The following is a 27,703-nucleotide window of genomic DNA, read 5'->3' on the forward strand; positions in this document are numbered from 1 at the left end:
GCCCGGGATTCATCGACTTTCGCAATGCCTTTGACAGCGTGAGCCGGCCTAAACTGTGGGAAAAATTGGCAAGATGGGGCATCCCTTGGTCGCTATTGAAAGCACTAATAGCCCTACACACAGACACTTGGGTAAAGTAAGAGTTACATCGAGATGGTCTACTTCTAAAAAAATCTATACTAGCAGAGGCCTAAAACAAGGGTGCACCCTTGCACCATTACTCTTCAATCTGTACCTCGCAGATCTCCCTGAATGGCTGACCAGCTCCACAGCCTTTCCTCCAGGAATTGATCAAAGAAAAATCCAAAATCTGCAATACGCAGACGATACCATTCTCCTAGACCAAACTCAGGTGGGCGTTCACAGACTGCTTGATTCCCTCGTCCAGTACTGCAACATAAATATGCTAGAGATAAATGTTACTAAAACCAAAGCAATGGCAATATCTTCCACGAAAATAAAAAAGACCACGTGGTTTATTGAAGGGAAGACACTGGAAACTGTCACCGCATATAAGTATCTGGGCGTTTGGATCGATCACAAAGGGAGGCCCTCTGTGCATACAACTGAGATGCAGGCAGTTGTTCATAGCCTGGAGGGGGCCTTCATAAGAACGAAGAACGCTTTGCACTCCCAGGACTTAATCCCATTAATAAAATTGATTACTGCAAAATTCCTTCCTACAGTCTCTTTTGGTGCAATAATCTTTAAAGACAAAATGAATAACTGGTTAGACAGAGCGCAATCGTCATGCTACCGCAGGGTATTTCGATTGCCAAACTCGACCTCTCATGAATTTTCTCTATCCTCCATGCGTTGGATTATGAGCGCAAGATATATCACCTATTGCCTAAAAACGAAACAAGTTAGCCCTCATTCTTTAAAGAGCTGCATATGGTCACTGCTTAGCAACCCCAAAACATTGTGGAATAAATATATGACATTCTGCCTCGAATCCATCAAAGCAAAGGACATATGGTCATCTCCCTTGCCCATCAAGGTGAAATCAAAGCTTTTAACCAAGCAAGCAAAAATTCTATCAAATGACCTTGACGCACAACATGGCTCTTGGGCCTCCAAACTATATGCCCCAAAAACTCTATTGTCTTATCTTGCATCCTCCATGAAATCACATACAAAACTTCAACTAATGAGATTCCGCTTCGGCTTAATTCCACTGAAGGCATATAAGTTTGACCAAGGATATAAGAAACAAGCCTCCTCCCAATGCCGTTTTTGCAACCATGAAGAGGAAAACCTCATTCATATCTTGTGTATCTGTCAACGCCTACGAGCCCAAAGAATTTTCTGGCTGAGACCAATTGGGCTTCTTCTGAATATCAGGACATGCCAAGAAGCACTCGATGCTTGCATGAGGGGAGACTCACCTCAGATGGCGACACGTTTGTAAAGTTTATTACAGAAATTAACTCCTTGATCTTACCATCTGATCAAGTCTGAGCTTTATCCCCTCTAAGTGACATTCCTCTTGTTCTTTTAACCAACAAACCCACTGTCTCTTTAATAGACTTGAATATTCTCTTTTTACAACGGTCAATTCTGAATGTGTATATTGCAATGATTTGAATTAATTGTGCAAATACATTTTTTACTTACTTTACTTACTGAAACAGAATGGGAGTAATTTCAACAACAATTTAATGAAAGCATGGCCCTCATTAATCTGTGGCCCAGAACACATCTTTTTGCATGGAGAGACAGCCCGCAAAGTAGAGGTTTGATTCTGTAAAACCAAAAAAACAATGGTCCTGATGAAATGGGAATTTGCTTCAGGCAGGTAGCCTTCAGTGTTTATACATTTTTTGCTCAGAACTTCATTTGCTTTCATAACTGTCTTGAACAGGAACAGGAAAAAATTGCATGAAAAGCCAAACCACCAATGTGACGCTTCTTTGTCCTCAGCAGGGCAAAGCTCAGCAGGGCAGCTCAGTAAAGCATAGAAGCAGTTCCTCAGAACAGTCAGTCAGGGCAGAGTGGCAAGCTTTACAGCTCATCAGTCTTTACTCCAGCAGAGTTCTTCCCAGGTCCCGTAGTGTACTGATTTGGTAGGGTCAGAGCCCCTGTACTTATACCCAAAATTGCTGATGATGTAGGGGTGACTTCAAACCAACTTTCTGAAGTGCACAATGATCCCTTTCAACCCAGCCCTGTTTGCCAGGCTATCTGCGGGCTACCAGTACAGCCAACTGAAATTCTGATGTCAGAAGATGAGTGTTTCCCCACATCTAAAAAAGGCAAAATGACCCCTTAATCTCATTTACAATGGGGACCCTCAGAGCACATTTGGCCAGGCAGTCAAAAAAATGGTTTGGTTTCTAGTGACAAAAAACAATGATATTTCTAGCACAAGGCAATTTTTATAATGCCTCCACTGATGATCACTTGGTGAATGTCGGCTGTGACTAAAACAAAGACCTACCCCAACTTCTCTGCAAACCAAATTCATGCCTATGTAGTGTTAGCTTAATCAGCGATTAAATTAAGTCCTTTAACCAAGGTGTAACACAATTCTAAAGATGTTAGAGATGTGCTGGTGTTTGGGAACTGCAGCCTGGCAAGGATTCAGTTTGGGCTACTTCAATAGACGTTTTTTAAATTTCCAAGTAAAATGTAAGCTGGATGTGGGAGCAAATATTGATACAATTGTCTTTACAAAATGCGAAAATAATCTTGATGCAGTCACTTCTGATGGAAAAAACAAAGATGGGGAGATTGGTTATAAGTCTCTGAGGGTAGTTAACTTCTTGACTACCAGAGGTGAATTTGACTGAATATTTAACTTTTGATTTTCCTAAAATTATTTATGTAGTGTACTTACATAAAGGGGCTTGCAGGCACCTCTCTTCATCCATTGGCCTGTTCCTATGCCATTACATTTTACTTCCATCCACTACAGCATACATCATGGGGCAATGGCCAGAGGCGGCTGGCATGTAATGATAATTATAAATAAAATAAAATACAGCGTAAAGTCCTCCTTGATCAGTTTTCTCTCATAGAGACAGGATCCAAAGTAGAACCCAGTCAACTCCCCTAACCACTCCTGGTGCTGTTCTCATGCTGGTAACCAGCATGAGATAAGTGCAAGGTTGGAAGGAGCGGCCTCTCTCAGCGCTCTTAAGAGTAATGGAGGCTTGCGCATTCTCTAACCCAGCTGTCTTAGACATCGGGGTTAGAGAGGTTTAAGATGCACATGTCTGGTGCCATGCACATTTTAAAGTTATGTCCACAGCACCCTTCTGCCACTCAGCAGCAATGGCCCCATCCCTCCCTGACACTCAATTCAGGACAGGTTAATTTTTAAAAAATAAAATGGTAAATATACTTTATTACCATTCTATTTTCCAGCACTTTCCCTTGGCTTTTCTTTGTGAGGTGAAGTTCTACCGCTCACATGGAGGAGTCACCCTTAGCAATGGGTCAGCCTACTTCAGCCATTGGCTAAATTCACTTTGAGTGACTATATTTACCACTTTCACAAGGAGCACATACACACACAAAGTAGTTCCATTCAGTACCACTTTTAGGATTGCCTTTGTTTGTAGAACTTGATGTGATAGCAAGAGGTTTCAACCAGATGAGAGCACAGAGTGCATTTCAGTTTTATCAGTTCCTATCTCCTACCAATGCTTTTGTAAATTCCTTTTGAGATGCTCTTTCTTTATATGACTTATTTTTTTCACACCAACTTTCTTAAGTTCTGAATTTAGACTCTTGAGACTGCTCTATCTTTGCCACCCTAACCGTCTGCCTGTCATTCTTTCTTTCTTTCTTTCTTTCTTTCTTTCTTTCTTTCTTCCTCCCTTCTTTCCTCCTTTCTTTTCTTCCTTGCTTCATTCTGTTTTTACATCATTCCTGTTTCTGTCTTTTAATTCTTTCCTTCCTTTTTCTTTCATTCATTCTTTTTTTACTTCCTTCCTTCTTTCCTCTTTCTTTATTTCCTTTTTCTTTCTCTCATCTTACTTTTGTTCCTTTTTATTTCCTGCTTTTCTTCTTTGTTTCCTTGATTGCTTTTTCTTTCTTTCTTTCTTTCTTTCTTTCTTTCTTTCTTTCTTTCTTTCTTTCTTTCTTTCTTTCTTTCTTTCTTTCTTTCATTTTGCCATCCACTTTTTTCTTTCTTTTTCCCTTCTTACTCTCTTTCTCTCTTCCTTTCTGTTTTCAATCTTTCTCGCCTTCTTTCATATATGCAAAAGGGTGCCTGCCAATGAAAGAATGATTTACTTTTTTGAGGCCGTTGTTAGCTCATACCTTTAGATTTTACTGAAATTATATGTATAACATTAATACTTTAGGGGTTTTCAGCCAAACTTTGTAGACAAGTCTGTGACACTGTCATTCATATTTTCCTTCCACCCACTCCAGCATGCATCAGGGGTCGTTGTGTCAATCCACTTTAGTCATTGACTAATCTCACTATTAATTAAGGCTTGCTGACCTTTCACAAGGAGCACATCCACACACAAAGTAGCTCCCTTCAGTGCCCTGAAAAACCATGAAAATGTGTGCTTTTTATGACCAAAACAGCATTTTTGCCTTTAGACAATGTTTTTATTTACGAACAATAACATTTTGCAAAAACTATTACAAAACAAGAATTGCCAAAAGGCTGGCAGCCCGCTCCAGACCTGTTGACTTTGCCAATGCTTGCTGATGTCTCAGTTAGAATTCTTTCATGGCAAGCTATAGTGATTTATAATCCCTAAATTGTTATTTGCATGTACCTTTTCTCACAATGCTCAGCTGCATGTTCTAATATTTTTCCATGGCCTGTGTCAACTATATAGGATTAAGAGACTCTCTAACATTTAACACATAATTTTCAAAGGTCTCAGTCATTCTACCATGTCTGTAATTAAAGTTTGTCTGACGCAGCTGAGATGTTCTTGCAGCACTGAAGGGCATTCAGCCTTGTTCTTCCTATTCTGCTGAACACAACACGGGTATGTTTAAAAATGTATGTCCTTGGTTTTGAAAATGTATTTATGAGTCATGTTATGGCATATAAAACTAAATGAAAAATTGCCTCATTACTCCTTTGAGAAATACTCTTAAGCTTTCCTATATTCAATTCAATCTTTATTCGGTTAAAAAAACCTTGTAAGATACAATACATATAATTAATAAAATACAAACGGATACAAAGTCACGGTAAAATTTGGGTACAATTAGCAGCACGTTTTTTTTTATAGCAAATAATACAAAGTATGTAATTACATTTCCCTGAGGGTTTTTTAGTTGGAAGACAATTCATCATAGTCAGCTTGCCTCATCTAACGAGAACACTTGATAAGTATACAGAATAAAGCAATAAATATTTTCTATATAAAACAAGCACCAGGATCACTAAAAACAAACAACACTTTGCCATTTAGCAAACAATATCATGTTAAACTAACCAGTTCATTTGGAAAGGGGCGACCACTCGGTCCCCCCGAACGTATGGTCGGGTGCCCCGATCCCCCCGGGAAGCCATTTTGGGCGGGGGGCGTGTCTCGGCTGGTATGCCCGAAGCGGCGTAGCCGGGGCGCGCCTTTTCCCGCCCAAGAGGGGTTGTCCTAGACACCTACACCGTTGGCCACGCCCTGTAGGCGGTCGGAGGAGGGTCCACGCCCTCCCGGAGAAGAATAAATGGAGCAGCAATCCAAGGAAGCATCCTCTTGTTCCCGTGCTTGGAAGCTGCACCTCCTCGTTGCACGTGAGCCCTTGACAGAACAAGAGCCATTTTTGAGAACTTGTAATTTTGTGTTTCTTCTTTCAGCGCCGTCGAAGCTGGTTGACCTGGGATTTCCGAATATCCGTGGACGATGCCTGGCAAGAAGGTCGGAAAGAGGGTCGGAACCGAGCAGATGCTTCGTATGCTGGTGAAGGACATGGCGGACATGAAGAAGCAGATGGCGGCAATGAATCGTGGACCAAAGAGAGTCGTCGGACCAGCATTGCCGGGAGTGGTCCCTAACGGGAGAGGTAGAAGGCCCAAGAGGGGGCCATCGGGTGGGGTGGCTCCGGTCCCCGAAGTCCCTCCAGTGAACCCGGTCACTCCGATCGAGCCCCCGGTTCCGGTCCCGGACGCGGGACAACCGATCCCTGTGGTGGTCACTCCCGTGAACGAGGAGGAGATGCCTCCGGAGCTGGCCGCCCAGTTGGCGGCATGGTTGGGCAGAGAGAACGAGGGGGCCACAGCTGAAGAAGCCAGGTCGATAATGAAGCAGTTGCGGCAATCGAAAGATGCAGCAAAGGCACCGTGTCCTCTTGTCCCCGCAGGTCCCCGTGGAACAACCGGTATCGGGTGCGGGTTCGGCAGCGACAACAGTAACAGCTACCACTTCAGGTAAACAGCCATTGCCAATGGCGGGGGAGGGATCGTTACCCTCAAGAAGGGAAAAAATCGTACAACATATCCCGATTGATGTAAAAGAGAGGATTTGGGCAGATAAATATGTGAGCATGTTTTCCTTACTGACCGATTACTATGAGATTGAGCATGTGAGAAACCAGAAAGAGTTGTTGCATCCTAGTGTATGGCGCTCAAAGATGGCAGGTTTCAGGGTTGATGAAACGATCGCCAATTGGGCCAGAGCATTTGGAATGTTCACTGCAATCATGGGGGAACGTAGGCCCGAGTTAGTGGTGGAATTAGCCGTTTATCAGACACGCATTATGGAATACTATGAATTGTACGGGGTTAATCAGTGGTATTGTTATGACAACATATTTCGTAAGTCCAAGGAGCACGACTCATCCCTGACGTGGGATTGTTTTGACTCCATTTCCTGGCAGAAAATAGAGAGGTCAAACACGGCGAAGTCGCCATCTTTAGGCGGGAACGGGGCCGAGCCTTCCCGTCATTCTTTGGGGGCGCCCTTTCGGGCGGGTACAAGCAGTGATCAGAACACGAAGAATAATGGCAACTCGGGTAGGAAAGGGGTCTGTTGGAGCTTCAACAGAGGCAAGTGTTCTAGGCCACAGGGGTCATGCAAGTTCAAGCATGAGTGTACAGGGTGCGGGCAGTCCTCGCACCCCGAGAGTTCGTGCAGAGCCAAGACTGGTGATACGGGAGGTAGAGGAGGCGCCAAACAGGTCTGAAATAGACCGAGGGGCACCATTACCTACCCCTGTCGATGTTATGGCACTGATCCCTTGGCTGAACGAATACCCTGATTATGTCTCCGCTGGGGTGTTGCGGGACGGATTCTCATATGGTTTCCGCATCCCGGCGGGGGATTTTCGGGGGGTTGCACAATGTAAGAACCAACTATCGGTTCAACAGAATTCGGTGGTTGTGCAGGCAAAGATTGGGAAGGAGTTGGCCCGAGGTCGGGTTGCTGGACCGTACGACAAGCCACCAGTTGCCGATTTTGTTTGCTCACCTTTGGGAGTGGTCCCAAAAAAGGACCCGGGGGAGTTCAGGTTAATACACAACTTGTCAGCTCCCAGGGGTCTTTCGGTGAACGATGCGATTGACCCGGGAGTTTGTTTGGTGCGGTACGCGTCCTTTGAAGGGGCCGTCGCCATTTCCCTGAGGGTTTTTTAGTTGGAAGACAATTCATCATAGTCAGCTTGCCTCATCTAACGAGAACACTTGATAAGTATACAGAATAAAACAATAAATATTTTCTATATAAAACAAGCACCAGGATCACTAAAAACAAACAACACTTTGCCATTTAGCTAACAATATCATGTTAAACTAACCAGTTCATTATACCTCTGCACTTAACTTATACATTCAATTCTAACCAGCGATAGTGCAGTACAAAGGTAGATAAAATTAGATTTTAAAACCTTTCCTCTTTCTGATCAAAGCTACACATAAGAGGAAACGGCTCAGACTGAACACTATCGGTTGAGAGGTGTCTCCCTTAAAAATTCTAAGCCCAACCCCAATATGGCGAAGGCCTAACATTTTGCATATGGGCTTTAACCATTTTTTCCTTGCGTTAAGATATGCAGGACATATAAATAAAACATGAGACTCATCCTCTTTCAACCCCATTTCACAGAGCTCACATAAAACTGAATCAGTATTCCTATTTGCACCCTTATTACAGTGCCATTTGATTGTCCTGTCCCTCGTTTGCAAAATGCTGTACCGGAATTTTAGATATAGACTTTTAGCCAACGGGGGGTAGATTCATCCATAAGGGGCTCTAGTTGCATATTCATTTTTACTTCAAAAAATTTCGAAGTCAGAGTCCCTATATTGGGGTTGGCTAACACTGAATCACTAATAAACTCCCAGTACCTTTGTTTCAGAAGCTTTTTTGAGCTATTAGTGAGCGAATCTGGGTCTGACCAAAAGTTACTCAGCCCCAGTTTTCCAAACCATTTTTCGACGTACGCTAACCATGGCAGATAAGTGATATTTTTTATCGCCATTATCTCTTTCAGTGCTTCTCTGTAGTCTACCAGCTCCTCTGTAGACCACAGACGGACTCAGTAAAGCAACGGGCGAAGAGAAGCATAATCATCTGTGCGTCGAAAATTGAGGTCCCACAGTACGGGGGTCAATGGTGTGGAACCAGGTACACCTAGGAGCTGTCTGATGAAGGAATTCTCGCGTACTAGAAAGGTATCCTTCAGTGCATAACCCCAAAGGTCTGCTCCATAGAGGGAGGATGATTGTGCTTTACACTTAAATAATTCAATGGCCGGTAAAACTGATTTAAAATGACTATTCTTGTGCTTTTTTAAAATCAGGAACTGGTTTTGCATTTTCTAGTTGAGTTTTCCATGATATTTTGCTATCTAAAATAATACCAAGGTATTTAAAATTAGGGACTTCTTCAATAATTTCATCATTTATTTTAAAAACTTTGTTAAAACCTTTATGAGGGTTGATTGTCATGACCTTTGTTTTTGAGGAATTAATTTCCAATTTCCTGTCATGACAATACAAACTAAATTTATTTAAAAGGTTCTGGAGTCCTCTGGGTGTCTGAGAGATTAAAATGGTGTTGTCTGCAAATAACAATGCCGGAACGGCTTCACCACACAATTTGGGAGAGTCATGCTCGCAGCCCAAAAGGGTGTCGGGAATATCGTTGACATAAAGGGAGAATAGGGTAGGTGCCATTGCACACCCTTGCCTAACCCCTTTGGATATTTTTATTTTTTCACTTAGCTCCCCATTTGGTCCCCATCTGACTCGTGCATAATTATTCTCATGCAGTCTAATTAGTAACTGTAGAATGTTTCCGGGCACGCCCATATTATTTAGTGTCTTTCATAGGTCTGCCCTTGGAACCATATCAAAGGCTGCTTTCAAGTCGACGAAAGCCACATATATATGGGAGCTCCTTATAATAGTATATTTCCAGACTAAACATAAAAATCTAAAAACCTTGTCCACTGTGCTTATTTTTGGTCTAAAACCAGCCTGGTACTTCGTAAAAATAGATTGGTCTTCGATCCATAAGGCAAGACGACTAAGAAGTTGGCGGGCAAAAATTTTTTGCAACACACCAATCAAACTGATAGGACGGTAATGCGAGGTATTCGACCTATCACCTTTTTTGAATAATGTTACAATCTCCGCCCCCTTCCAAGTTTCGGGGACAGAAGCTCCACTAGCAATTTCATTAGATAATAAATGAATGTAGGGAGCCCAAATGTAATTCTCATGTTTCCAGAGGTCCCCAGGTATTCTGTCCGGGCCTGGGGCTTTTCCTGGCTTAACTGATTTAATTGCTAAAATTGTTTCATTCAAGCTAAATACAAGAGGGGTTTCATGCAATGCCAAGTCAAGATACATATTAACCCGGTCTTCATTATCACCTGGGTCGGCACAAGCATATAGTAAAGAGAAATGCCTAACCCAAGTCCTTTCCTCAAGAAATCTATCTTTGGTTTCAGCGACCCCTTTGGTGCCTCTAGCAATAAGGCTCCAGAAGGAAGTCTGATCTTTGCGCTTACAAGCATCTAGCAGGTCAGACCATACCCTCTCGTCCCATTCTTTTTTAGCCGAAAGTAAGCTTCTTTTGTACTGAGCTCTTTTGATTTTAACAATGTCTGATGAATTTTCCCGAACTGCAATAATTAAATCTGATTTGGCTCTCCGGCATTCCTGATTGTACCAAGAATTACCCATTTTTTTACACTTGTGGGCGGCATTTGGTCTTTTTACCACTCTAGTCAAGATCTCACTGAGCTGGCCAATTAAATGGTCATGGGATTCTATCAGACAAGAGTGATGGTTAGCAGTACTATTCTCAACCAAGGGGGACATATGTCTAACGAAGACGTGGTAGATCTGGCTAATAGTGTTTGTATTTCCTAAGACTGCTGGCCACTTTAAGGACCTACGATTGTTTGCTTCTAAGGGGTCTTGTAATTGGTAAATATTTTGTCTGGCACTCTTGTTGATAGGATTAGAGATCAAATTTTGGATAGATAAGATCAGAGGATAATGATCGCTCTCCATGCGGTCATCCACTTTTAAATCAACTACCATAGGCCATAAATGTGAGGAAGCTATAAAATAATTTACATGGCTAGAACAAACACCTCTAATGAATGTTGGCTTACTGGGGCAATCTGAAGGCAAGCGCCCATTACATGCACGTAACCCATGCTCAAACGTTAAGCTCAGTAATTGTAGGGCACTCGCAGTACAGGCTACTTTGTAAGTCGTGTCAACCAGGGGTATATTGTTGACACTACCCTCGTCTTTATAGATGTCTTCAAGACCCAGTATGGGCTCAAAACTTCTATTAAAGTCGCCACCTATAATTACCGTTGCATTCTGATATAACCCTGCCATAATGTTACCTAAGTGGGTTATGACTGGCGACTCTTTGCACGCTTGATGTGGTCTGTTATAGACATTGATCACATAAATGGTCTGTCCCTTGGTTTTTTTTAGTTCAATCATCAGAAGGTCGGGATTGTTTGTATCTATTTGCTTTAAGCTTACCCCCCCTGTAATTTTGACCCATACTGTTAAACCACCAGAAGGTCTACCCCCATTTGTATTTATTGCGGGAATAAAAAATGATCTGTAATCAACCTTGAAGTAATTCTCCAACCCCCAAGTTTCCTGGAACAGGATAAGGTCCCCACTGGCAAGATATTGGTGCCAAGCTGGATCAGATAGATTTTTTCTCAACCCTGCAATGTTCCAGCAACATATTTTATCTATTTCTAACGTTTCTTGATTTACCTGTGCCTGGGGTTGTCTAGTAGTCCCGGAGACATCTGTATTCAATGTTTGAGCCACTGTATTTTGTCTATTGGAATGGTAGTGCAGCAGTTCTAACCTACAGTCCAGTGCATTTTGATTGAACTCAGCTTCGGGGTTATCCCTGGGAATGACATCCCTTACTTCATTGGAAAACTCCCCCCCCCTTGAGTCAATCACAGTCATTAAGACCAGCCAAAGCCCTAAACCTATTGGCAGTGCTAATTCCCCAATTATAGGACGGAGCCCCAAAACCCCATCCGTTTATATCTGTATTCCATCTAGGCACTGGGGTGTTTGGGTATGGCAAGTTCTGCTGGTCACCTAACCATCCTCCAAAGTAATTACCATTATGTGTCGCCCCACACTCATTGACATGATTACACGGCCCCCGTCTACTCACTAGATTCCAATTTGGCCTGGGGTAGTAAAACAGGGCACATTTTGGTGGTCACCTAGCCATGCCCCAACCCTATTACCTGGGACAATATTAGTATCAGTTGCCATGGGTCCCCCACCCCATCTATTATTTCTTACCATCCAAGCTGACTTCAAGGCATTTTGTTTGGGTTCTTTTTGCAACTCATCATAGAAAAATTCCAATGTAAGGGGGATTATGGTGCCACTTCTTCGTTGCGGGGGAAGAATATTGGACAAAATATTCGGAAGTGCGACTGGGTTTGAGAGATTTAACACGACACAGTCACCCTTCCATTTTTTAAGCTTATTCCCGATCCATGTCACCCTCCTTGCCGTTTTAATTTCATCAGCTAACTGCTGTTCTCCCCACTGCGCCATCCTCATGTTATTTGACAGCCAGTGTAATGCCTTACTTGTTAGTGATGATGTTGACTCTGTTTGGCCAGGTGGTAGGGTAGGTACATTTGCTCATACTAATACCAACGGTGAAGCTTCTACTACAAATTGTGACAAGTCTTTCTCGAAGCTATAGGGTGCTGGTACAAGCAGTGGGTCTATTGGGACCTCTTTCGATAATTCATGGGTGATGGGGCCAGTTTGTGGGTTCTCCGGTGGGGTGGCCTCTAGTGGAATCGCATCTAATGCTGTCCCACCCACACTAGGTATCTTCTGACATTTATGCTGCTTAGTAACACTATTTGAAACAGTGCCTATCGCATCAACTAATATGTCTTGAGTACCTCCCAATTTCTTTATGTCCGCAGAGAGTTTGTCAATTTTACTGATAAGTGGCTTAATAAGTGTCTGAATTTTTAACTCTAACAAATCTGATATTTTAGACAATAAAATTTTATCCAATAACTCCCTAGTATTTTCCTCCTCATACTCCCGACATTTGCCTTTAGTTTTTTGCGGTGGAGTAGCTTTATTCTTCCCTGACCGTGCCCCCCCACGTTTGTTTCGCGTCTTGCGACACGCTCTAACTGCCCTGGTCGCCTGCTTTGCAGGCGATACTTCCTCTACCACAATGTCAATATGTGTGTCCGGATCAGTATCCATATGTATCTCCATGTCAGCCACATTTAGTCCACTTATATCCATACTGACATTGACTAGGGAGTTGGTTTCAGGGGAAACGCTGCTAGGATCTTGTTGTGTTGCATTGGTTATTTGTGAGTTAAGAGGAGGACTCGTAGAGGGGAGGATAGGTGACTGACTCAGACCCAACGACTGTCTTCGTTCACTATTTATCTTATTGACCACCTCAACGAGGTAATTGTCCATAGTGTTATTTGGTGTTTCAGGTGCCACAGGAATATTTCTTTTAGGCATGTTTGTGCTACAGTTAGAGTTAGTCTTGTACCCACAAATAGATAAAAAGAAGGGAAAATTGAATAAAAAATGATCTTACTTCAGCGCCAGATACAATTGGTATATTTTCCTGCTATTTCCTCTTCCTGTTTAGTGGTGGTGAAAGGGTTGTTAAAGACTTCTCAAAGCAAATCCCCTCCTCTTTCCAGGCTCCTGGGCGATTCGGTGGCAGCTCTAACTAGCTGCCTACCGACCCCCGTCTGGTAACCAGGGCTTGGGAGGTGGTCACTAGAGGTCAACAGCACATACATTATTATCTTGTTTCGCAGGTGATATTACTTGATACTCCTTAACAGATGTTATAGGGGTGGCCTAGCCTAGCCTCTTCTTGCCTCTGAGGGCCTTAGAGGAACCGCCCTTTGCCCGGGCTTAGCCCCGGCCTTGGTCCCGCGACGCGGTGGTCTGTCCCCGCTAAGTACGCCTCCTGGCGCCTCCTGGTGCGTTAGCGGCGTGGTTTGGGCGCGCCGCCGCTGAGGCTGCCGGGTGATGTAGTTCCCGGGGCGGCGGCGACGCTACTGCAGTGTTTCTTGACTCCTAGCGGTGGCGGCAAATGAGTAGGACCCCCACAGGATCGAGCGCTTCCTCTACAAGGTCAGTGGCTCACACTGGATTCATAGATTCTTAACCACAGAAATACTTTTGTTGCCTCTGTGATATATCTATACAGATGAGAAAGTAGCTTGACTTGTTTGTACTGTTGTCAATTAGCCGGCGAGTTGTCTTTGGGATCTCAGCTTCTGCCCCATTCATGGGTAGTTTTGTGTCAGCTCTTCTTCCATCACGTGGACACCACTGGCAGCTTACAGCCTCGCCTTCATCCTTCACTCTTCCTTGCTCTTTCTTGTTCCCGGTCGCCTGCAGCCTGGTCACCTAGAGCCTGTATGAGTACCTTTCTTGCCACCTTATGGACTGCAAATTCAATTCAGGTACAGACCATATAAACCAGGGGCTCCATCCGGCTCAGCCTGGAGAGTCAGACCAGGAGTCTCCGAGCGTTCATACAGCCTCCGTGGCCCCACTGCACCGCTTGCCTCCAATACCGCAAAAACCAGCGAGGCGTCAAAACTTTGCTCCGGTGCTCCAGTGTACGTCCGGTGCACGCCCCGCACGCCGCTTCACCAACGCTACACCAATGCGGCTCGGGACCGTAGCTTCACAGCGCTTAACTGCGCTCCAGGTGCAGGATTCTTTCACGGCTTCTCTCAGCCCTCGCGGTCCTCGGGGTCTAATAACAAACGCCGCTGCCGCTGCTCTCCTGCCTGCCTGCCTCCTTGCTTCCTCCTCCTCACTACTCGCTCTCGCAAAACCAGGACCGGAACTCCTCTCGCAAAACCTCTCTTTCTAGTTGCTTTCCTATATTATAAATCAAGTCCACTGGTTGCATCTACAATAATCAGCTGCTTAATACAGGCCCTGTAGCACCTGCAAATTAGGGGAACTTCGAACCCTTTTGTAGAACTCCAAATTCAGGCCAAGACCAATGAATATCTGGAAAATAGGAGAGTCTTGAGGGCCTCCTCGTCACATTCTATAGGAGCGGCCCATTATTTTGAGTGCACAAACTCATTGTCTTCAGAATTTGATTGAAATGAAAAAATTATATTTACCAGCTATACATGACACCAACACATATTACAAATCATGACATTTTTTGCATTTTATTTTGGTAGAGGTTGGCTTTTAGAACTCATAAAACAAACTATATATGGAAATCTTGGCAGTTTTGGGATACTGAAGAAAAAGTCAAAGCTTTACACTGCAATTCACAGTAACCAACAGTCTGCCAACATCAGCCGACATCATGGGACATTATTCAACCAGGTAAATTATTTGGCTCTCAACCATTGATTATTCATGTTAAGTATTTGTCACCACTCCATCTTCTACAATACACATCCATTTACAACTCCCTAAACCCCCTTTGTCATCAAAACAAATTTCTGTCCAATTATTAGGTTGCCATAATTTATGAATGTGCTATATCCACTTCTCAGCCACAATCATGATGGTCGGCAGGACCAGATATCACCTTCAGAATGGGCATACTGAGTGTGACAAAGGAATGAAGGCACCGGAATAGCTGGACCTGACAGTAATAATGGGTGGGAAGGAGGTGGGTTGTCAGGGGTGGGCAAGGTGGCAGTATAGAAAAATACCAAAATGAGGTCAACCACTGGTGGTTTAGAGGATGTCATGTGAGTTCTTGAAGTCTTTTTGAAACGTATATGAAGAAGATCGGGAGAGGACAAACATAAGGGCTCAGGGATGCTACTGGCAAAGCTCTTACTCAATAGTTGCTTATCCTGGCAGAAAGCACTGTCTGTTTGAGGAGGACAGATAAAAGAAATGCCCCCAGCTCCTCTGTTGTTGCAACCTCCACATTGTTCTAGGAGCTGGCCCCAAGACCTAATGTCTAGAGGCCTGGTCTTGGGATCTGTTAGACTTGTCATGCTTTGGGTGGTCTTCCCCAAACGTTTTGCCTGCGTATTTACATTTTCTGCTGTATCTTTCTGTTGGCTTTAGGACTCTGAGCACTTTACCACTGCTGACCACTGCTAAACTGCATGTGTTTCTCCCATAAACATGGTGACATTGGTATATACCTGATTGGCATATGTAGTTTGCTTATAAGTCTTAATACTCCCTTACAAAGTGGTATACCATATTCACAAGGACTGTAACTAAATGCTACTGATTGTGCTACCCGCAAAAGTAGCTTTTCAAACCTGTCCCAGCATGCCATTGCAAAGCCTGTGTGTTTCAGTTTACTGCCACATTGACTTGGCATTTAAAACCACTTACCAAGCCTTAAATTCCCCTTTTATTACACAATGGTCACCCCTAAGGTAGGCCCTAGTTAGCCCTAAGGGAAGGGTTCTGTGTTAGTAAAAGGTAGGACATGTACTCTTTCAAGTTTTACATGTCCGGGTAGTGACAAACAGTTAATACATTTTTCACTACTGTGAGGCCTACTCCTCTCATAGGTTTGCATTGGAAATTCCTTAAAGCCATTTTAAGCAGTAGTCCCTTATCAGAAAGGAGTAGCTAAATCATGTTTTATATATTATATTATAAATGCTCTTGAATGGTAAAGTTGGATTTGACATCACTATTTTAGAAATGCCACTTTTAGAAAGGGGTCATTTCTGTGTTCTAAACTTTGCTCTGTGTGCCTGCAACCTGTTTCCAATACACGTTGGGCTGGGTGACAGTTACACTTTGTGTATTCCCTGTAGACAGCCACAAATACAGGAAGGTGAGGCTCATCTGCATGATGGGCACTTACCTGCAATCTGTATTCTGATGGGTCTTCCTCGGAAGGGAGCGGGTGCTTAGTCTTCAATAGGTGTGTGTGTGGGTGTGTTTGTATTTTATATAGCGCACTTCTACCCTGAGGTCTCGTAGCGCTGTATTCATACGGCTGTGAAACCCTTCCTGGCTTTCCTGTGAAATGTCCACTCCTGGGCACCCCCAAGGTGAAGCCAGGCATCCAAGGGCTGCTGGGGCCGTTGTGGAGATTAAGCAAGCTATTGCCCAGAGTCACAGAGTGGGACCCATGATTAGACTAGGCACCGAGGCGAGAATGATCAGGTCCGGGCAGATTGAGTCCAAGAGCCGCCAAGGCGAGGATTGAATCCTGGTCCCGGGCCAGACCTCTGCATCAGGGTCTGCCGCTCTAACCATTGAGCCACGCTTCTCCACTGTAGGAAGTGTCCTGTCCTCACACAAAGCACTAATTCACCCCCCAGATAGCCTGACAAACAGGGCTAGGTTGAAAGGGATCCTTGTGAACTTCAGAGAGTTGGTTTGAAGTCACCCCTACATCATCTGCACTCTTGGGTATAAGTACTGGGGCTCTGACCCTACCAAATCAGTACACAACTGGACCTGGGAAGAACTCTGCTGGAGTAAAGACTGCTGAACTGTAAGGCTTGCCACTCTGCCTTGTCTGACTGTTCTGAGGAACTACTTCTATGATTTACTGGTACAAAAGGGGGTGGTGATGGACGGAGCATCGGAATCAATCAAACACTCACACCCAGTCAAAAGATCTAGGTTTAATCCATCACCGTTCTTTAGCCCACTCTGCCACCCCAGTTCAGACATGGCTATATGCAAATCAGTCTGACCCTGTGCCTCATGGGAACAGTCCAGCCCGAACTGCCAAGCCATGTCTTCCCTGGACCGGAAACAAGCTTCCGAGGACCGGTTTCTGGCATTCAAGCCGTCTTCAGCCCAGCTTGCTTGAATCCAGTGGCAAAGTGAGCAAGGGACTCACGTCTGAGCATACCCTGCCACACTTCACGGACTGTCATAAAATTTGACACACAACCAGAGCCTCTTTCTATTCTGAAAAAAGAACTTCGGCTCAAAAGTGCCCTTTTTCAAGTAGTGAGAATGTCATATCCAGCAGACATTTAGGCCCCAATTAAACGGGAAACACCGGGTTGGTTCAATCAGGCGTGCACTAAGGCGTTAAAAGCCCTTAAGCTTGCCCTTTCCATCAACCCTAGAGATAGGGAAGCAGTTAAACTCTTGAGGGTCAATTATAAAAACGAATTGAAACTCAGGAAACAAGAGCTAAGAGAACTAGCCTGGGAAGACCTGAATAAAGCTGCAGCCCTCTGGGACAGCACGCTGTTCTGGAGCACCATCAACAGCCCATTCCTCCAAAAGGAAGAATTCCCAGTCCTTACAGCCCAAGTAAGCGAAGACAGCTGGATTTCTCACTTTTCAGGGATTTTTGACCCAACTGGAGAGTCTAACGATAACTTTTGCCACAATCTTATTACCCCAGTTGAAACCCAGAGAATCACGATCCATGAGGTGGATATGGCAATAAAGAATAGTAAAGGGGGAAAGGCACCTGGCCCAGATGGGGTGCCAATTGATCTTTATAAATATGATCTGGCACTTTGGAGTCCATTATTAACCATAGCATTTAATGCCGCCGTGGATAACAAGACTCCCTCAAGCTGGGGTGAATCCATTATAATTCCAATCTACAAGAAGGGAGATAGAGGAGAGGCTAAGAACTACCGCCCTATCTCCCTTCTGGATTCCTTATTAAAAATCTTGAGTAGGGTCTTGTTGACACGATTGGAAGACTGGGCCATAGATAATCATATCCTAGCCCCATCACAATATGGCTTTAGAAAGGGCCTTGGTACTATTGAACAATGTATTAATCTGAACCTTCTAATTGGTAAATACACCAAGGCCAAACCGGGATCACTATACCTGTGTTTTGCGGATCTTTCTAGCGCCTTCGATTTGGTTGACCATGCTTTGTTATGGTCAACTTTATTGGGCATGGGGGCCCCCCTGATATTATACACTTTCTAGCCAGACTTTATTCCAACCTATCGGCCCAAATCCGTTATGGACCATCGGGGGAGTGTACACGAAAGATCAAAGTAAGATCTGGCATCCGACAGGGATGTGTTTTGGCCCCGTTGCTTTTCTCGCTCTTTATTAATACAGTTGAGCAAGATTTAAAGCAAATCCAAGCCGATGCCCCCAAGTAGGAGGTCTTCCCATACCGGTATTACTTTATGCCGATGACACTGTTTTACTTTCCAGGACCCCTTTAGGCCTTCAAAAATTGATGAATGGGTTTTATGATTTTATTCAGAGGAAGAAACTTAAAATCAATAACTCTAAAACCTTTGTTATGGTGTGTGGTAAAAAGTTAAAACTTCTTAAACCCTTTTGTTTTAAGGAAAACCATATTGAGACTGTTGTCAATTTCTGTTATCTGGGCGTTACTTTTAATAACAGAGGTTCCTGGGCTCCAAAGCAGACAAATGTTAAAGCTAGAATGGGGAAAGCATCCCTAGGCGTCTTCCGCTTTGCCTCTAAAGTGGGAAGCCGCCGTATTGTAGATATGCTGAATATTTACAAGCACAGATGTACATCGGTAGCATTGTACGGTTCTGGGGTTTGGGGACATTGCAATGTAAGGGCTCTGCAAACTATGGAAAACATTTTTCTCAAACGGTTGCTTTGCCTTCCATCTTCGGCATCCAACGTTTTAACACACATGGAACTAGATCTGGACTACTTATCTGATCTAACCGGACTAAGGCCACTGTTGGTCTGGAAATCCATTTTTACCAAGACGGAAACTGCCTTTACCAAAGACATTATTAAGGACTGCCTACTACTGGAAAAAGTTTCAAATATTCCTTGGTTAAAATATGTGATTTCAAGTGTTAAGGATCTGTTTGATATGGATGTATGCAATGACCCTACTTGTATGAATTCTCTGACTAAACAGGAAGTTAAAAATGAATTTTTGAGGGTTAAATCTGATCTGCGGAAAAATGCAACCAAAGACTATTCTACCCATGTTTTCCATTATTCCTTGAAAGAAGACAGACCTGGTATACCCATGTACCTTAATGTTATCCATAGACAGTCCCATCAATTTGTACTTTCAAGACTGAGACTGGGCATAGTGCATAACCTGGTTGCCTTCCCCATAATGAAACGTCACTCGGTTACCCCTTGTCCGTGTGACGGCTTAACCAAACAAAGCACACCGCACTTTCTCCTACTCTGTCCTTTGTACAAAGCTCAGCGTATTTGCTACCTTAAACCCATGTTTTTGAAATACTCCACGTATACTACAAGAAACGCAATGAGGCTATTATTCTCACTTGCGAGCCCAGATTTATGTTTCTTTACCGCTACGTTTATTTTGAAATCTATTACAGTAAGACTAAGTATGGTTTTCCCATAAATTTATGTACTGTCATTCCTCCATTTTATGCAAAAAGTTTTTTCGCTCAACACTTTGATATGTATTCCCCCTTGGTGTTGTATTTTTTAAATGTATTCTTGAATGTGCATCGTTTTAACTGTATACTTTTATGATGTTTTTTTAAACAATCGAATAAAGTTTATAAACTGAACTGAGGTCTCTTTCTTCTATACACTTGACCTTAACTGCCAACAGGTGCAACCCACAATTCCTTGTTCGTTGAGCTCTTTTCAGCCCCTGGACAACCCGACTTTCTCATTGCTTCTTGCTGCCACCAAATCATGCCCACCTTTGGACCCATGTGCACCTTTGGTGTTTTGCAAGCTCACCCAATAATCTCTGGATCGGCTTACTCAGCTTTTGAATGCATCACACTCAGAAGGCATTGCCTCAAAATCCTCGAAACATGCAATAATCATGCCCCTCCTGAAAAAGCTGAATCTCGACCCTCTCACCTGATAATATTATAGGTCAATCTCTCTTTTGCCTACTCTGGCCAGAGTTCTGGATAAAAACGTGAATAAAGAGCTTACGTCGTATATGGAAGTAAATGGCCTGCTACATCCCTCGCAATCAGGCTTCTGAGCAGGCCATAGCACTACTTGTGCTACTTAACTGCCAATCGCCAACTGTTGTGAAGACATAATAGTGGGAGGAGATAACTCCACGTATTATTGCCATTTCTGGCAGACATATTAACATGGATGTGTATTCAACAGGCTGTCTAAGTCTTGGATCCCAAAAATACACAATGCACGTGTTGTATGCTTGACTGTGTGCAAAACCTGGCACAGTAGACTGGCTTATTTATGTTCAATGACAGCAGGCAAAGTGAAATATTAATTGAGGTGGATGTTAGACCTGGCATCCTAGGCGTGGTTTCCCTAACTTCTTACCTTGAGACCTCCTGTTTTTGCTGACTTCACTTTGTTGGCCTTAGGATTCTGCACACATTACAACTGCTGACCAGTGCTAAAGTGCTTGTGCTTGTTCCCTAAAATTAGGTAGCACTGGCTTATCCATGATTGGCAAATTTAATTCACTTATTGGTACCTATTAAAGTGCACTTCATGTGCCAAGGTGCTGTAAATTAAATGCTGTTAATGGACCTGCAGCACTTAAGTGGACTTTGAAACATGTCCCAGGCCTTCCATTGTATGCATGTGTTTGCAGTTTTAAACTGCCATGTTGATCTGGCAAGTCACTCCAGGGGAGGCCCTGGATAGCCCAAATGGAAAAGCAGGGCATGGTATTTTTTGTTTTAAATGTCCTAGTAGTGAAAAACTCTTAAATTAGTTTTTCACTACTGCCAGGCCTATTTCTCCCATAAGTTAACAATGGGATTACATTTTCTAAGAGTAATTTCCAAATGGGAAGATATCACTGGACTAAGTTTGATGTCTCTGGAATCCAAATTCAAAATCTGAACTTAAGAAGGAAGTTGGATTTCAAATTACAATTCTTAAAATGCCATTTTTGGAAAGTGACCATTTTCTTGACTTAGCCATTTGGTGCCTGCATTCTGTCTCTGATCACATGCCTGGAATGGGTGACTGCTAGGCTTTGTGTATTCCTCCTTGAGATCCACACACAATGGGAGGTTAGGTGTGACCTGATTGGCCATCCTGACAGGTTGGGAAGGAGGAGCTGGGCACAGCCTCACTTACACCTGAATAGGCTGTGTCCTGTCCACACATAAAAGGACTTCATAAACCTTTGTAGTGAGTCTAGAGCTAGTACAGGAAGATAGGCCATCTGTGCAATTCAAAGGCATCCCTTTAAAGTTTCCCCACTTCAAGGCACCACTCGGTATAAGTAGTAGACCTCAGACACCACCACTTCAGCACACTTCTGGACCTGTAGATACTCTGTCAGGAGTAAGGACTGCCATTCTGCTGGACTTCTGCTTTGCTGTGCTGACCTGCTGCCTGCTGCCCCCTTGACTTGGTGAGAAGGGCTGGACCTGCATGACTGCCCCCAGAACCGAGAGTAACTTCAAGGTCTAGTTGGCTGGACTCCTGATCTGAAGTCTTAGGGACATAAAATACGTCCACCCAAATTTGGACCTGTACCTGATCTCTGCCATCTCTGAGCCTTCCCTGCCAAGTGATAGCAACCTAGTCCTGGACCCTTGTAAGTGGGCCTAGGGTGCTTACCAGTGGAACCCATGCATCTTACATGCTGAGTGAAGCATTCTCACCTTGAACCAATGCATCCTTGAGCTGAACCAATGCACCTCCTTGGCTGTGCAGTGCTTCTTCAAGCAGAACTGGTTCATCGCTGCTGCTGCTGCATGGAGTGCAGCCAGCGTAGAAGGTCCGCATTGTCCTTATAGTCTTCAGAACCAAAGCTTCAACGTAGGCGAGGAACATCTCCAACTCAGATTCTCACATCCCTCGTCAACAGCAGCTTCATGCTGATGCCGGTCTCCGCTTCGCAGGCTCAGAGCTCCTTGGAACCAACAGATTGCCTCAGCTGCCCATTGCATCCTCGATGCCTGGACTTTGCATCTATAGCTCCGACCATTGGATCCTCGTGATGATGTACAGGACCTCACACCACTGCCTTGCTGCATCTCGGGAACCTGCACATCGCTTTGACTGCCCAGCGCTATTTGCCCAAGATCTATGCAATGGTCCGCAACCATGATTTAAGGTACTTTGGTTCAATGGGCCAAGCCTGTTCCCTGCAGCCGGACCGCGGTTCATCAGAGTTGGCCTGAACTGGTCCCAGTCAAGCGCAACCAGCTATCCCCTATTGGAGTGTTGTGATTTTTGAAGCAATTTTACCCTTAATCTTTAAAATTCAATATCTCCGGTTTTCTTGATTGGATTTTTGATGTTTTGGTCTTTTGTTATGTATTAAACCATTCTCTGGTGAGTTTACTATGGTATTCTTAGTTTCCTCCTGCATCTAACACTAAAATCCAGTTTGAAACAGCACTGTACTATTAGACCTGTCATCCTTAGGGTGGTCTTTCCCAAACAATTTGCCTTCATCCTCCTATTTCTCTGAATTTTTTTTTTGTTGGTCTTAGGACTCTGTTCACTTTACCATTGCTAGCCAGTGCTAAAGTGTTTGTGCTCGTTCCCTAAAAGATGGCAAATCTGAATTCCAACTGATTGGGATATTTCATCTACTTATAAGTCCATAGTAAAATGGTATACCATATATGCAGGGCCTGTAAATCACATGTTACGTCTGGGCTTGCAGCACTCATTGTGCCACTCATTTAATTAGCCCTATAAAACTTGTTTCAGACCTGCCATTGCAGCCTGTCAACAGTTTTGAGTGTTCAAATTGACTTGGCAATATAGCTCCCTTGGCAAGTCTAAAAGTCCCTTCTTAGGCAGCGGGATCGGGCCCCAACGACAACAAAAACAACCACCACCACCACCGGACCAGCGCTTCGCTGGGAGAGCAGCGCCTAGAGCATTCGGAGCATTGTGGCCATGTCACGGGGCCGCTAGAGAACGCGGGGAGCCATGGGCGCCTTGCTGAGGAGCCTGCTGGTGTGCAACCTCTGCTGCCTGCTATGAGCGTCACCATTGCTGTTATATGCTAATCGGCGTGACCTTCAATTGGTGGATGCCTCTGGTGGTAAAGGGAATGCCACAGTGGTGGTCAGCGGTTTGGAGGATGCGGCTGCTGTGGACTTTGTGTTTTTACAGGGATTGATATACTGGAGCGATGTAAGTGAAGAAGCTATTAAACGTATTGAATTCAACAAGACTGGTGCTTTGCAGAGTGTGGTTATTTCTGGACTTGTTTCACCGGATGGGTTGGCTTGTGACTGGCTTGGAACAAAACTCTATTGGACCGATTCTGAAACCAACAGAATCGAAGTGTCTAATCTCGATGGACTTGGCAATATAGCTCCCTTGGCAAGTCTAAAAGTCCCTTCTTAGTACATATAAGTCACCCTTAAGGTCGTCCCTAAACTGCCATGGAGAGGGTGCATTGCAACAAAAAAGTTGGACATATATTTGTAAGTTTTACAAGTACTGGCATCAAAATATTCTCTTATTTATTTGTCACTACTGTGAGGCCACCTCTCCCTTACGACAACATTGGGTTACCTTATTCCATATAAAAAGTGCTTTTGATTGGGAATAGATAGAGGAACGTCAAGTTTGGTGTCTGAGGAATTGTAATGTAAAATCCTCTTTAATGGTAAAGCCATATTTTAAGTCACAATTCTGAAAATGCGAGTTTCAGAAAGCTGGTTATTTCTTGTCCTAACCATTTGTTGCATGCAACCTGTTCCAGGGTCACATGACTAGGTGCATTTGGCAGTTGGCCTTTATGTATTCCTCCCAGACAGAATCACAAAAGAGGGTATGTGTGTTGGATGGATGGGCAATCTCTGACTTGATAGAGGGGCGGAGCTGTTACCTACTACAGTTACACTTCAAAGGCACTGGCTCAGCTCACACATAAAGGACTTCACACTAACGTATTGTGCCCCCAGACAGACTGGAACCAAGGCAGTGTGGCAGGAAATTCTAAACACCTCTGTGGGAGGAAACTCCAAAAGCTTCTTCCACTTCAAAGTGGATCCCAGCGATAAATATTGGACCCTCAAACCCACTCCTCAGGACACTCCTGGACCTGTGGACAATACAGTTGGATTATCCTCTGCTGCCCTGCTGCTTGAGGCCTGCCTTGCTTGTTGAGAAGGAAGACTGGACCATCTCACTTCATCCCAGTCTAAAGTGATTCCAAAGGGCATCTGACTGACCTCCTGTTCTGAACTACAGGGTAAAATAAAGGTCCAGATGGCTCTATGCAACTGCCCAGCTAACCTGCTGTAACAGGACCTGCATGAACCTGCAATTGGAACTGCCTGTGCCCTGCTGGTTTCTGCTGGATTGATTTCCTGATCTCCAGGAGGTGCCCGCAAGGTCCTGGAGTGGCATCTATTTTGTTCCTCCTTGAAGAAAAGCAGAAATACTGAAGTATTGGGATCTTTGTGTCCTCAGACGAGCCCATTTGCACCAAGATCCTGCCGTCTGCACCAAAGACCAACGCGAAGCTCCGGTGAACTGGATTCTTTGTGCTAAATCGATAGCCAGCAACAACTGGGAACACAAAACTGCACTTTGTGCTACAGCATAGACAGGGAAGCTCCTGAAAAGACCATCTGCGATTGCCCGACAGGATCTTAGTGCTACAGCGATGAGAATCTGTGATGCCCGGCCTGCTCTTTGCGCTACAGTGACAACCATCTGGGATGCTCTCCCTGCTCTTTATGGCCTCCTCCACCATGAACTGGACTCTTCATGCTAAACTTTAGAAGGTAACTTTTTCGTGAGATTAACCTAGTCCATGTATCTGGCCTATGCTTTCTCGTGTTTGGTCTGAACTTGTGACTTTCACCTGGTCCCGAGAAACCATTTGTGCTTTCAGGTGCTATTCTTCCCTTAAATCTCTAAAATTGCATGACTCTGGTTCTGCTGATGGGTTGTTTGTCATTTTGGTGTGAAATAATTTATTACATTTTACTCTACTTTTGCTAAATTGGTGTGGAGTATTTTATGTGTTTTCACTTTATTACTGTTTGGTGCTGCATAATTACTTTACACATTGCCTATAAGTTAGCCTAATGATTTTGTACCAAACTACCAGATGGTTAAGCTCAGGTTCAGTTACTGACTTTTTGTGGTTCCCATTGACAAGCATTGTGGCTGTTGCTTGAGAGGAGCTCACACAACCCCACCCCCTCAACCAACGATCCAATTTCTCACATGTACCCAAACCAAAGTTTATGCTGATTTCAAGCTTTCCCAGATCTGTAGTTTTTGCTCTTCAACTCTGGATTGCAGGTATCAATTATGATTAGTCTCATGGTTGCATGGATTGTGTGGCCTAAGGCGTGTAAAGGAAAGACTCTGACACATGCTTGATGCAATTTGTAATGTAAATGCTTTATTCATTTACATTACAATACTTGATTTTAATGAGAAATATCTTTGAATATTGCTACACTTTCATTTAGTTTTAAAAATGAATCCTAAAATGTTAATATTGTTTTATTATAGTAGTGATTTTTTGATAAAGATTGTTTTCTTTACCCCTTGACATAGTCAATAGGCAGGTCTTTTATATAATAACATGCTGTTCCAGCAGGGGTGTTACTTTAAAATAAAAAACTCTAAAATGTTACTAAAAAAAACAAAAGTTAAAGTGACGTTATAATTAGGCATAGTGAAAAAACTCAAAGAATTCACTAAAAACAACAAAGTTGAAAGCGATGCTATAATTAGGTGAAACGCAAGGAGGTGACCCAAGAAAGCAGATTCAGTCCAATGTAATTCTTGAAGAAATCCTTTATTCAAAGTTCGTCCACATTAAATGAACAACCAGCCAATGTGTTTTGTTCCCAAAATAAATTCATGGAACTTCGTCAGAGCGGCAAAGAATAACATAGAAAACATAAAATGACTAAAAAACTTGCCTGACGACAGAATAATTCAACATTGTCATCCTGGCATAATAACAACATATGAAAACATAAACTATTTGAACACTGACAGAATAACTTATTAAACACAACGTTTATAAAAAAACAAGATGAGACACACAATGAACGCCACAGTGAAAACCGCACAAAAACAGACTTACTAGAAACACAGTTTTCAAACATTTGTAGGAACAACGGCTTACAAATTGAATCATTTAACTTGTAGTGATATCTAATGCATGGCTAATTATGAGATAAATCCCACCTAGACCGACATGCTTATTTCATCCATTCTCAGAGTCAATGAGATTCGACATTTCACTATATCATGATGATAGCAATGGCTCGACCACTAGCAAAAAGTTAAAATTAATCAAGTTGGTAAAAATGTTGCTTTGGTGAATCATAGTTGAATTACCGGGTGAAGAAACAAGCTCAGAATGGGGGGAAGAGAAAAACTGAAAAATAGACAGGTGCAGCATGAGCACTGTTATATAGCTTAAGTAATGTGATAAAAAGGTTGAAAAAATGCGTGGTAATGATTAATCAGATAATGTTCTGAACTCTCACCTCTATAATGGAAAAAGCTAGTACGCCATATACATTCATCTTGAATCTGTTGTCACCTTATGATAAAAGGGAAATCCCAGGCATACTGTCTGACATCTGGTGTAAGAATAAAGAAATCATCTGATTTAAGTTCCGGTAATGTGCTTATTATAACAAAAGGTGTCAAAGGAGTGGAGACAAAGATAACTCTCCATGTTGATTATGTGTACTATGTGCCTTTTAATTTTGGTATTTCAGTCATATTTTGTAATTATGCCAGGATGACAATGTTGAATTATTTTGCCAACAGTCTTTGTGTGTTTGTCAGTCATTTTATGTTTTCTATGTTATTCGTTACATCCCTGATGAAGTTCCATGAATTTATTTTGGTTATGAAACACGTTGGCTGGTTGTTCATTTAATGTGCACGAACTTTGAATAACGGATTTCTTAAGAATTACATTGGACTGAATCTGCTTTCCAGGTGCACCTTCTTGCTTTTCATCAAGTTTGGAATCTGTTTACAGTGGCACTAAAGGACTACAAGTGCCGGATGATTTGTGCACAAGTTTTAACACTTAATTTCAGTAACCAAATGAGGTGCAACCTGACTAGTCCGTCGCTTTGTTATAGTTAGGTGACAATGTCAGTTAAAATGGAAAAACACTGACATTCACTAGTTATAGCTAACTGAGCTAACTATAACTCTCACCCTCACCATGAACTGTTTATAAACTCAACTATTCCATCCCTAATGACATGTTCTATGAAATTATTGATAACATCACTGATGGTATCTAAAATGATATCATTGATAACAACACTGTGCATGGTTGGGGAGAGATCGTTCCATGGGTGCGTTCCACCCATGGAACCCAGCCTTAATGTGAAGCAACTCAAAGAAGCGTAGAGCAGTGGTTTCAGGAATTTTCAGGCA

Source organism: Lissotriton vulgaris, chromosome 7 (genome assembly GCF_964263255.1).
Source record: "Lissotriton vulgaris chromosome 7, aLisVul1.2, whole genome shotgun sequence".
Classification (NCBI taxonomy): domain Eukaryota; kingdom Metazoa; phylum Chordata; class Amphibia; order Caudata; family Salamandridae; genus Lissotriton; species Lissotriton vulgaris.